Genomic DNA, 12,384 nt, shown 5'->3' with positions numbered 1-12,384 from the left:
AAATCTTACAAGAGAACTCACTCAAGTTGTCTCAATTATGCGTGAGAGGGAGAAGGGAACTTTACCCAGTCAACCAGAGCCTAACCCTAGGCATCATCAACCTGTTAGTTCACAAGGACTAACTAATGCACCACTGAATATAGTACAAGGTCAGACTCAACAAGGGCCCTCTAACCAATGTAATGTTGTTTATGCCCTTAGGAGTGGTAGAGAGTACCTACAGAGTGTTCCTAAATCTTCCCCATCTATTACTCCTGTTAACTCTTCTTCATTTGAGGATACAAATGTGCCTCTTGTTCCAGGTTCGTCTGATGAACCTAAAGATTTTTCTGAAACTAAAGATGATTTGGTTGAGGAAACCAAAAATGATTCTTCTGAACAGGGGCAAATCCCTAACAGCCCTTATGTTCATCCTGTCCCATTTCCTAATCGCTTGGTAAACAAAAAGAAGACTGCTTCCATGGACAAAATTTTAGAAGTTTTCAAAAAGGTAGAAGTGAACATCCTTCTTTTGGATGCCATATCCCAGATCCCCGCCTATGCAAAGGTACTGAAAGATTTGTGTACTCACAAACGTATCACTAGTGTGCCCAAAAAGGCGTTCTTGGCAGGTAACATTAATTCCATAATTACTCAGCCTATAGCAGCCAAGTATAAGGATCCAGGGAGCCCTACCATATCTTGTGTCATAGGCAACACCTATATTGAGCATGCCTTACTTGACCTTGGCGCAAGTGTGAATCTTTTACCTTACCATGTGTACAAGCAACTAGGATTGGGAGAATTGAAAGCCACTAGAACTACTCTTCAGTTGGCAAATAGGTCTGTTAAGATTCCTAAAGGGATGGTTGAGGATGTCTTACTAAAGATGGGGGAATTTATTTTCCCTGTTGATTTCATTGTGTTAGATACTAAGCCCTTCTCAACCAAGGATGAGATCCCTATAATTCTAGGAAGACCATTCTTGGCTACCAGTAATGCATTAATCAATTGCCGAAATGGTTTCCTAAGATTATCTTTTGGTAACCAAACTGTTGAGTTTAACATGTTTAGGATTGGCAAGCAACCACATATGGAAGAAGAGATCAATATGCTTGAGGATTTTTTGGATTTTTCTGATGATTTAGTTACCAACTTTGATATTGATTTTGATTCAGAATTCCAAGAGTGTATGGATGAGTTGGATGATGATAGTGAAAATTTCTTTTCTGAAGTCTTGAGTCTTCACACACTTGTGGAGCCCTTAGGACCCCTTTCCAATTCCATTCCCAAACCTTTCATAGTTGAGCCCCCTAAGCTAGATCTTAAGGAGTTGCCATCTAATTTGAGATATGCTTTCCTAGGGCCTGACCAGACTCTTCCTGTAATAATTTCTTCAAATTTGACTTCTAGCCAGGAAGAGGAGTTACTTAAAGTGTTAAAAGATAATAAGGAAGCCCTAGGTTGGACCATGGCTGATATCAAGGGTATAAGCCCTTCTATTGTGCAACATCATATACATCTTATGGAGGATTCCAAACCATCCACGAAACCCCAAAGAAGAGCTAACCCAGTGATGATGGAAGCCATTAAGAAAGAGATCCTAAAGTGCTTGGATCATGGAATAATTTATCCTATTTCTGACAGCCAATGGGTAAGCCCAGTTCACATAGTGCCTAAGAAGTCTGGTGTGACTGTAGTTCCTAATGCCAATAATGAGTTGATCCCTACCCGTGTCCAAACAGGATGGCGTGTGTGCATTGATTACAGGAAGTTAAATGCGGCAACCTGGAAGGACCACTTCCCATTGCCATTCATTGACCAGATGTTAGAGAGGTTAGCTGGACATGAATACTATTGCTTTCTTGATGGATATTCTGGCTATAACCAAATCCCAATTGCTTTAGAGGACCAACATAAGACCACTTTTACATGCCCATATGGAACATTTGCTTACAGGCGTATGCCCTTTGGGCTTTGCAATGCCCCTGCTACGTTCCAACGATGCATGATGAGCATTTTTTCTGACATGGTCGAAAAATTCTTAGAAGTATTTATGGATGACTTTTCAATTCATGGGAATTCCTATTCTGAATGTCTTCATCATCTTTCCCTAGTTTTGAAAAGGTGCATATCTAAGAATTTGGTTTTGAATTGGGAGAAATGCCATTTTATGGTTAAATCTGGTATTGTTTTAGGCCATGTAATATCCAAGGAGGGAATTAAGGTAGATAGAGCCAAAGTGGATTTAATTGATAATTTACCACTTCCTCAATCTGTTAAGGATGTTCGGTCTTTTCTAGGGCATGCAGGCTTCTACAGAAGGTTTATTAAGAACTTTAGTCAGTTAGCCCGACCTCTCACCTCATTACTTGTCAAAGATCAGACTTTTGAATTTTCCAAAGAGTGCCTAGAATCCTTCAAGCAACTTAAGAAGGAGTTGACCAATGCACCCATTGTTCAACCACCTATTTGGACTGAACCTTTTGAACTGATGTGTGATGCTTCAGATTTTGCCATAGGAGCAGTTTTAGGTCAAAGGATTAATAAGTTACCCACTGTCATTTACTATGCTAGTAGGACCTTAAATGATGCACAACTCAATTATACAACCACTGAAAAAGAATTTTTAGCTGTTGTGTTTGCATTAGAAAAGTTTCGGTCTTACTTAGTTGGTTCACATGTGGTGGTGTATACTGATCATTCTGCTCTCAGATACCTAGTTCAGAAGAAGGATGCCAAAGCCCGTCTCATTAGGTGGGTTTTACTTTTGCAAGAGTTTGATTTAGAAATTAGGGATAAGAAAGGAGTTGAAAACCTAGTTGCAGACCATTTATCCCGGCTTCCCAATTCCTTGACTGTTGATTCTCCAGTCAACGAGAACTTTCCAGATGAACAATTATTTGCAATGTCTAGTGAACCATGGTTTGCTGACATTGTCAACTTCTTAGTTTCAGGTGTGACTCTGGATCACTGGTCCACTCAAGATAAGTATAGGTTTCATTCCCAAGTTAAACACTTTTTCTGGGATGATTCTTATTTGTTTAAGATATGTCCAGATTAGATTATCCGACGATGTGTTCCTGATCATGAGCAACATTCTATTCTCTCTTTTTGTCATGATCATGCATGTGGTGGACACTTTGGACCTAAGAAGACTGCCGCAAAGGTTCTCCAATGCGGATTTTATTGGCCCACTCTTTTTAGAGATGCTTTTGATTTTTGCAAGGCTTGCCCTGCCTGCCAGTCTTTTGGCCGTATCAATAAAAGGAACATGATGCCCCTCAACCCTATTTTGGTAGTTGAGATCTTTGATGTATGGGGCATCGATTTTATGGGACCATTCCCTAATTCCTTTGGGAATTTGTACATACTTTTGGCCGTTGATTATGTTTCTAAATGGATAGAGGCCATACCTTGTAAATCTAATGACCACAAAGTGGTGGTCCAGTTTCTCAAAGAGAACATTTTTTCCCGCTTTGGTGCACCACGTGCAATAATTAGTGATAGGGGTACTCATTTTTGTAATCGGCTTTTTGAGGCCCTAATGAAAAAGTATGGGATCACCCATAAGTTATCTACCCCTTATCACCCCCAAACTAGTGGTCAAGTGGAGGTGTCTAATAGGCAGATCAAACAAATCTTGGAGAAAACTGTTAATCCCAACCGTAAGGATTGGTCCCTTAGGCTCATTGATGCCTTGTGGGCCCATCGGACTACATTCAAGACTGACCTTGGCCAGTCTCCCTACTGTTTGGTGTATGGAAAAGCTTGTCACTTACCAGTTGAGTTGGAGCATAAGGCCTTTTGGGCCATTAAGAAGCTTAACTATGATTTGTCTGATGCAGGAATTCATCGTAGGCTCCAACTATCTGAGTTGGAGGAACTTAGGAATGAAGCCTATGAAAGTTCTAAAATTTACAAGGAAAAGACCAAAGCTTTCCATGATAAACACATTCTGCGTAAATCTTTTGCAATTAGTGATAAGGTCTTATTGTACAACTCTCGATTGCATCTTTTTCCTGGTAAGCTTAGATCCCGATGGGATGGCCCATTTATTGTTTATAATGTATATCCCCATGGGGCTGTGGAGATTTTGAATCTAGGAACAGGGGTAATTTCGAAGGTTAATGGTCAGCGTTTGAAACCGTTCCTCGAGTTTCCCACTACTAGTAGTGAAGAGGTCATGGAACTCCATGAACCTTTTTACACTGATGACTAATTTTTAATCAGGTATGACCCCCTTGCATTGTCTTTGCTTTTAATTTTTTCCATGCATTGAGGACATTGCATGACTTAAGTATGGGGGAGGGAAACCAGTTTTTGTTTTTTTTTCTTTCACTTTATTTTGTTTGTTTTTCTTTTTATTTTTGAGCTTGCTAAGGATGAAGTCCTACTATGGCTTTTGGCTAATGATCAGACCATTCAGATGCTTGATGTATGAAAATAAAAGTTTTGACGAAGGTACCCATTTTGAACGTATAAAAACCCTGTTGAGAAGAAAGAAACAAGCATGTGTCTTGAGATGGGACTTTCTTTTGAAAAATAAGAGACCCCTGTTTTATGGTGATGGACCATATGTAAGTCTATGGGTTCCTTGTACTTTTGATTTGGAGTTGAGACCTTCTTTTTAATTTGGCATGGGTTGATAAATGCACAATTTTAAATGAAATGTAGAAATGTGGTATAAAGAAGAATAAGAGTTGATTCCCTTGGAACTAGACAGGGCATTGCGCCTCAGGAAGCGTGGTGTCTTGATCGAAATTCCTTGGGAGGAAACTTCTGAAGTAACTCTAGCATCACTGCCTTTGTGGACATATGCAAAAAGCGAAGCTACATAGTAACTTGGGTGTCTGGTGTTTGCTCCACCATGTCATTCAGGCCAAAAGTAGTGGAGTAGAATAGAGTTTATTAAGCAGAAAAAAAGAGAAAAAAAAATGTGCAAATGTCATTATTGCTTGGTAACATGTTTGGTCAAAAACACTCCAACGCCTTAGTCATTGGTTCCCTATTTCTTCACAAGTGGTTTTACCTTAAGATAAGGATGTTTTGGAAGAGATGAGGTGAGTTCCAAATTAAGAAATATGCTAGTGCCTGGAATTGATAAAGGGTAATAAAAGTTCAAGTGTGGGGTCCCTTGTAAGAGAAATTATCTTTGCTCCGGATTGGTATGAACCATACCTTTAGCCAAAGTTGAGATTTGTTTATTTTGAATTTTGGGTGTATATTCACTGCAAATACCCACGAGACACAACTCGTCCACTAGCGGTGACCTAGGGGTTTAAAGACTTGTTGCACATGCTAAGTGCAACCGTGATTCCTACGAAAGTGAGTTAGGTTTTTTTTGTTTTTATTCTTTTCTTTTTGTTTTGCTCGAGGAGTAGCAAAGTCTAAGTGTGGGGGAATTCTGATGAGCACATTTATGTGTGAAATCTAGGGTAGTAAAACATGCATTTTACATATTTAGAATGGAGCTACCTTGGGTTTTACTCTCTTTTTGCAGGTTTTATATTTTTAAGGCCTTAAGGATTATCGGGTATTATATCTTCAATTTTACACGTAAAGAGGTCCTATTTCTTTTCATGGTTGCGAAGAGGATGAAATTCTGAGCAAGATGGACGTGTTCAATTAAAAGTACACATTCGTTTGGTCACCCGTACAAATGATTATTCTTTTCGGGTCAGAAAAAGAATAATGGATCAGAACTGAACCGAGATACAGAACCAACCCGTTTGCAATTGTCCCAGAGGTACAAGGAATACTCCAAATGCCAACAAGGATCGATGGACCACATCCTTAAGTGATTAAAGATTTGTTTTTGGTAACAACAACTACCTAATGTAGTTGGTGAACTATGGTGTGCAAAATTCCCTTGCTCACCAAGAGATCTCAAGTTCGAATCTCATAGTTGTATTTTTTAGAGAATTTGTTGAAGATTTCCTGCTTTTCATTCACTTAAAGCACTAAGGGCATGGAGGGGATTTCCACATCAAATTAGAAGCAAGGAAAATCGTGGAAGCAAGAAGAGAAAAAAAAAGGAAAGGAAAATCGTGGAAGCAAGAAGAGAAAAAAAAGGAAAGAAAAAAAGGGAGAAATAGAGATTGTCCAAATCTTCTCTCTCCTCCACATCATCACCAAAGATTGTCCAAATCACACAAAGGAAGAAAAAAATCGTCCCTAGGAGAGAGAAAAAGAAGAAAAAAAAATTAGAAAAAAAAAAGAGGAAAGAAAATAAGCAAAAAAAAATTTCTCTAAATTTATTTCTCTCTTCTCTCTCCTCCATCTTAGCACTTTTGGACTCAAAAGATCTCACAATCAATTGTGGGTTTCTCCCTTTTAGGAAAGAAAAATTTGTTACCCTACCTCCCCATTCCCTATAAATACAACTCATGTAAGAGGAGGAGAGACAATTCATTCTTCTTCTAGTTTTTTTTTAGTTGCTCTCTCTCTCCCTCTCTCACTCTTTGATTTTAGTTCTTCTCTATTTTGGCTTTAATCACTTTTGTTATAGTTTTTTTTTTTATGTCAATTAATGCAAGCACTCTTTTATTTTTATTTAGTTCTTTTTATGTTTAGGATTTATGCAATTGAGTTGTAATTTTTTAATTATAGTTCTAGGCTTAGATCTAGGTGACAAGATCAAAAGCTGTGGAGCAATTTTTTTTCAAGTTCAAGCATTGATTCAAGTAAGTAGGCTCCTTCAGTAGTCTTCTCTCCCCCCTCTCATTCCCTCTTATGACTACCCTTTCTTTCTTAATTTAGGATTTTTATTTTCAGTCGTTACATTATTGCTGTTCCTTTCCCCCAAGGTTCATGGCTAGTGTATGTGTTGGATTTGCCCCTCCTAGCCATAGAACCATCGATTTATTGCTTTTATTTTAATTGTCTCCCTTTCTCTAAAGTCAGGTAGAGTAACCCTTGTAAGAGTGACTCTCTGGTCAAGTAGGGAAGCTCATATTATGATGCATCCCTCGGGCTAAGTAGAGAAACCTACTTGTGAGTCTCTCTCTAGCTTTATCCCCTTTCTTTTACTTTATTTTTATTTCAGCTTTTTTTTTTCCTTTATTTATTTATTTTTTTAATTGCGTGGGTTGTTTATTTTCAATTATTTATATATTTAATTTTAATTGCGTGGCTTGCGTCTTTAAATTCTTAGATGACGAATGGTTAGGACGTTATTTTTAGGACGGTAATTAGAATTACATCACAACCATTAATCAGTTCACTTTCGCATTATTAAAAGAAATTAAAAATAAAGTGGCTGCTCTCCTTGTGTTTGACCCGTAGCTACACTGATCCGTACGCTTACGGTTACATTTTAAAATCTCAAACAACATTGTCTGCTGCCCCTCTATGTGGCCCCTCGAAAATCACTCGGGGAGTGGCACCCCCTCCATCAAGGTAGCTCTTATGCTCTTTGCCCCTTTCCAGAAGGAGACATGAACCCCCCAATAAAATATACCGGTCTATTTTTTGAGCTTCAAATATCCAAATCAAATGAAACATGGTATGAAATTAAGGAAAAATCTGGCACACGGAAGCTTCGTGCCACTGGCTTTTCAACCAAGTGCGATGACCAATTGTGTGAATCAACGGTTCCTCTCGTACTAGGTTGAATTACTATCGTGACACTATCATCACTAGGGTAAAACTAATATGTCTCACGACAGTCTAAACCCAGCTCACGTTCCCTATTGGTGGGTGAACAATCCAACACTTGGCGAATTCTACTTCGCAATGATAGGAAGAGCTGACATCGAAGGATCAAAAAGTAACGTCGCTATGAACACTTGGCTGCCACAAGCCTGTTATCCCTGTGTTAACTTTTCTGACACCTCTAGCTTCAAATTTTGAAGGTCTAAAGGATAGATAGGCCACTCTTTCATGGTTCATATTCATACTGGAAATCAGAATCAAACAAGCTTTTACCCTTTTGTTCCACACGAGATTTCAGTTCTCGTTGAGCTCATCTTAGGACACCTGCGTTATCTTTTAACAGATGTGCCACCCAGCCAAACTCCCCACCTGATAGTGTCCTCTACCTGGATCACCCCACCAAGGCTGGCCTTGGGTCCAAAGGAGGGACAGAGCCCTGCCTCCAACTCACGGAGTATGTAAAATAACGTTAAAAGTAGTGGTATTTCACTTGTGCCGTTTCGAGCTCCCACTTATCCTACTCCTCTCAAGTCATTTCATAAAGTTGGACTAAAGTCAATCTCAACAGTGTCTTCTTTCCCCACTGATTCTGCCAAGCCCGTTCCCTTGGCTGTGGTTTCACTGGATAGTAGACAGGGATAGTGGGAATCTCGTTAATCCATTCATGCGCGTCACTAATTAGATGATTAGGCATTTGGCTACCTTAAGAGAGTCATAGTTACTCCCGCCGTTTACCCACGCTTGGTTGAATTTCTTCACTTTAACATTTAGAGCACTCGGCAAAAATCACATTGCGTGAGCATCCACAAGGACCATCGAAATTCTTTGTTTTAATTAAACAGTCGGATTCCCCTTGTCCGTACCAGTTCTAAGTTGACTGTTCGATGCCCGGGGAAGGACCCCGAGGGGGCCATTCCCAGTCCATCACCCTGACCAGCACGCGGTGGCCTACTCTCACTGTGAAAGCAGCTCGAGTAGTCTGTCGATAGCTGATGGGTTTAAAACTGGGACCCTGTGCCTAGCCCTCAGAGCCAATCCTTTTCCTGAGGTTACGGATCCATTTTGCCGACTTCCCTTGCCTACATTGTTCCATCGACCAGAGGTTGTTCACCTTGGAGACTTGATGCAGTTATGAGTACGATCGTGCGTGGTCGGCACTCGGTCCTCTGGATTTTCAAGGGCTGCCAGGGGTGCACCGGACACCACACGACGTGCGGTGCTTTTCCAGCCGCTGGACCCTACCTCTGGCTAAGCCATTTCCAGGGTGGGAAGGTTGTTAAACAGAAAATATAACAATTCCCGAGGCCCCCGTCGATGTCTTCGGGCTTCCTAACGTTGCCATCAACCGCCACGTCCCGGTTCGAGAATTTTAACCCAATTCCCTTTCGGAGCACGTGAGCATACATGCTCTCTAACGGGCTTCCCCCGTCCCTTAGGATCGACTAACCTATGTCTAAGTGCTGTTCACATGGAACCTTTCCCCTCTTCAGCCTTCAAAGTTCTCATTTGAATATTTTCTACTACCACCAAGATCTGCACCGACGGTCGCTCCGCCCAGGCTCACGCCCCAGGTTTTATGGCGACTGTCGTGCCCTCTTACTCATCAGGGCCTATCAGTTGCCCCGACGGTTGAGTATAGGTTGCGCGCTTCAGCGCCATCCATTTTCGGGGCTAGTTGATTCGGCAAGTGAGTTGTTACACACTCCTTAGCGGATTTTGACTTCCATGACCACCGTCCTGCTATCTTAATCGACCAACACCCTTTGTGGGTTCTAGGTTAGCGTGCAATTCGGCACCGTAACCTGGCTTCTAGTTCATCCCACATCGCCAATTCTACTTACCAAAAATGGCCCACTTGGAGCTATCAATTCCATGGCGTGGCTCAACAAAGCAGCCACACCATCCTACCTATTTAAAGTTTGAGAATAGGTCGAGGGCGTTGTGCCTCCGATGCCTCTAATCATTGGCTTTACCCAATAGAACTCGCCTGTGGGCTCCAGCTATCCTGAGGGAAACTTCAGAGGGAACCAGCTACTAGATGGTTTGATTAGTCTTTCGACCATATACCCAAGTCAGACGAATGATTTGCATGTCAGTATCACAGCGGGCCTCCACCAGAGTTTTCTCTGGCTTCGCCCTGCTCAGGCATAGTTCACCATCTTTTGGGTCCCGACAAGTATACTCTCACTCGAACCCTTCACAAAAGATCAAGGTTGGTCAATGGTGCAACCCACAAGGGGATCCCACCAGTCAGCTTCCTTATTCCTTATGGGTTTTACTCGCCCATTGACTCGCACATAAGTCAGACTCCTTGGTTCGTGTTTCAAGACAGGTCAAATAGGGAGCCCGACAGGCCGATGCCCGAAGCATGCAGTTGCCAATAGGCATGCCATCGAGGCACATGTTGCCTACCATGATCATGGTGATGACATCTCCTCAAGCAAAACGCGATAACCCGGCTTGGGACGCCATCGCAATCCACATCGGTCTATACCCCGAGTCGAGGGCGGACTGATTATTAACCGTTTCGCATCCAATCAAGATGCATCGTTGGCCCCCATCTGCTTCCCTCCCGACAATTTTAAGCACTCTTTGACTCTCTTTTTAAAGTCCTTTTCATCTTTCTCTCACGGTACTTGTTTGTTATTGGTGTCTCGCCCATATTTAGCCTTGGATGAAATTTACCGCACAATTGGGGCTACATTCCTAAACAACCCGACTCGTCGACAGCGCCTCGTGGTACGATAGGGTTCGAACATGAAGAGGATCTCACCCTCTCCGGCACCCCCTTCCAGGGGACTTGGGCCAGGTCCACCACTGAGGATGCTTCTACAGACTACAATTCGAATGACAAAGCCGCACGATTCTCAAGCTAGGCTCTTCCCGGTTCGCTCGCCGTCATTAAGGGAATCCTCGTAAGTTTCTTATCCTCCGCTTATTGATATGATTAAACTCAGTGAGTAGCCCCGCGTGACCTGGGGTCACTGTCGAAATGCCATCGAATGGTAATCAGGGTCACCAGAGCCCAATGGGAGCAGAACACACACATGATGTCTGAACAATTGCAAAGTGGCTCGACCCACCACTCATCGTGAAGCTTGTCACACAAGGAGCCCTTGACTTTGGGCTGACTGCACCTCAAACAGAGACACAGGGGGCCAATCTTTGCTCCGCACCACCACCACAAGGGGTAAAGGAGGTGGGGCAACATGACACATGACACCCAGGCAGGCATGCCCTCAGCCCGATGGCTTAGGGCGCAACTTGCGTTCAAAGACTCGATGGTTCATGGGATTCTACAATTCACACCAAGTATCACATTTCTCTACGTTTTTCATAGATGCAAGAGCTGAGATATCCATTGCCGAGAGTCGTTAAGATAAAGATTCGAATCTAGGATGACCACACCACACCAAAGGCGCAATGATGTCATGTCCTTTTCGTTGCGAGTTCCTTGGCACCGACTGCGCCGGTGGTTGTGTTTGGGTCAAATGCTACGAAGGATCGTAGGCCAACCTTTTACAAGGGTCAGGAAGGAAGGAGCTCACGCTCCCACGCCCTACCTTGATCGCATAACACAACATGTTCACGAGTCATGCTAGGCAGGTATCGACAATAATCCTTTCGCAGGTTCACCTACAGAAACCTTGTCACGACTTCTACTTCCTCTAAATGATAAGGTTCAATGGACTTCTCGTGACGTTGATGGAGGTGAACCACCCACGTCGTCACGATCTGAACACTTCACTGGACCATTCAATAGGTAGGAGCGACGGGCGGTGTGTACAAAGGGAAGGGACGTAGTCAACGCGAGCTGATGACTCAAGCTTACTAGGAATTACTCATTGAAGACCAACAATTGCAATGATCTATCCCCATCACGATGAAATTTTCAAAGATTACTTGAGCTCGTCGGCCAAGGCTATAGACTCATTGAATACATCAGTGTAGCGCGTGTGCGGCCTAGAACATCTAAGGGCATCATAGACCTGTTATTGCCTCAAACTTCCATAGCTTGAGAACTCACTTACTTGGTGCCTTGGATAAATGAGGGCACCTCTATTTATAGTCACTCTTAGTTACAATGATTGGCTAAGATATGTACATGTGTCTTACATCCAAAGATTGGGGTGGAAACTAGAAGCTTCCCGTCTCCTTAGTGGAGAACTCTAGAAACCTCCCTATATAATATTTCCTTATAAAATATCTAGAGTTCCACACTTTGGTAGAAATCTCTAGAAATTGGGCCTTACTAAGCCCAATGGTCTAAGTCCATGGGCTTAATGGCTTGACCTGTGGGCCTTCAGTGGGCGGTCTGTGACACTCTCCCCCACCTAATTCGGTGACGTCCTCGTCGCATCTTCTTTGTGGAACCTTTGTATGTGGTCTTGGAACTGCCATAAAGAGTCGACGGGTTACCAACTTGCTTCGCTCTCTGGTAGCTCCTTCCACTTGACTAAGTATTCCCTACTAAGTGGTACTCCTCATCTTCGGATGACTCGATCAGTGATCATGTATTCAGCCTCCTTATCGTAGGAAGTAGTGATAGCCATTGGTGCTCTTATTGAGGCTCCACGACTTGGGTCTTCCTTATCTCTATGGTATGGCTTTATTAGGCTTGCATGGAAGACTGGATGGATCTTGAGTTTAGGAGGTAGGCTCACCTCATAGGATACTTTGCCCACCTTTTTGGTTATCTCGAATGGGCCTTCCTACCTACATACCAGCCCCTTATGTACCTGCCTTAGG

At 42.5% G+C, this 12,384-nt stretch overlaps 1 non-coding gene and 1 pseudogene across 1 annotated transcript; both read right to left on the bottom strand.

Annotated features, from left to right (window-relative positions):
* Positions 1-7,439: 7,439 nt before the first annotated feature.
* On the bottom strand, positions 7,440-10,619 carry LOC122063001 (annotated as a pseudogene).
* A 233-nt stretch (positions 10,620-10,852) lies between these two features.
* On the bottom strand, positions 10,853-11,008 carry LOC122062992. Its single transcript, XR_006135178.1, has one exon. It is a non-coding gene; the product is annotated as a 5.8S ribosomal RNA (ribosomal RNA).
* Between the last annotated feature and the right edge of the window lie 1,376 nt (positions 11,009-12,384).

The sequence above is a fragment of the Macadamia integrifolia genome, unplaced genomic scaffold (assembly GCF_013358625.1).
Source record: "Macadamia integrifolia cultivar HAES 741 unplaced genomic scaffold, SCU_Mint_v3 scaffold1176, whole genome shotgun sequence".
Classification (NCBI taxonomy): domain Eukaryota; kingdom Viridiplantae; phylum Streptophyta; class Magnoliopsida; order Proteales; family Proteaceae; genus Macadamia; species Macadamia integrifolia.
Note: the sequence above shows the minus strand (reverse complement) of the source record. Positions and strands in the feature narration are given on the sequence as shown.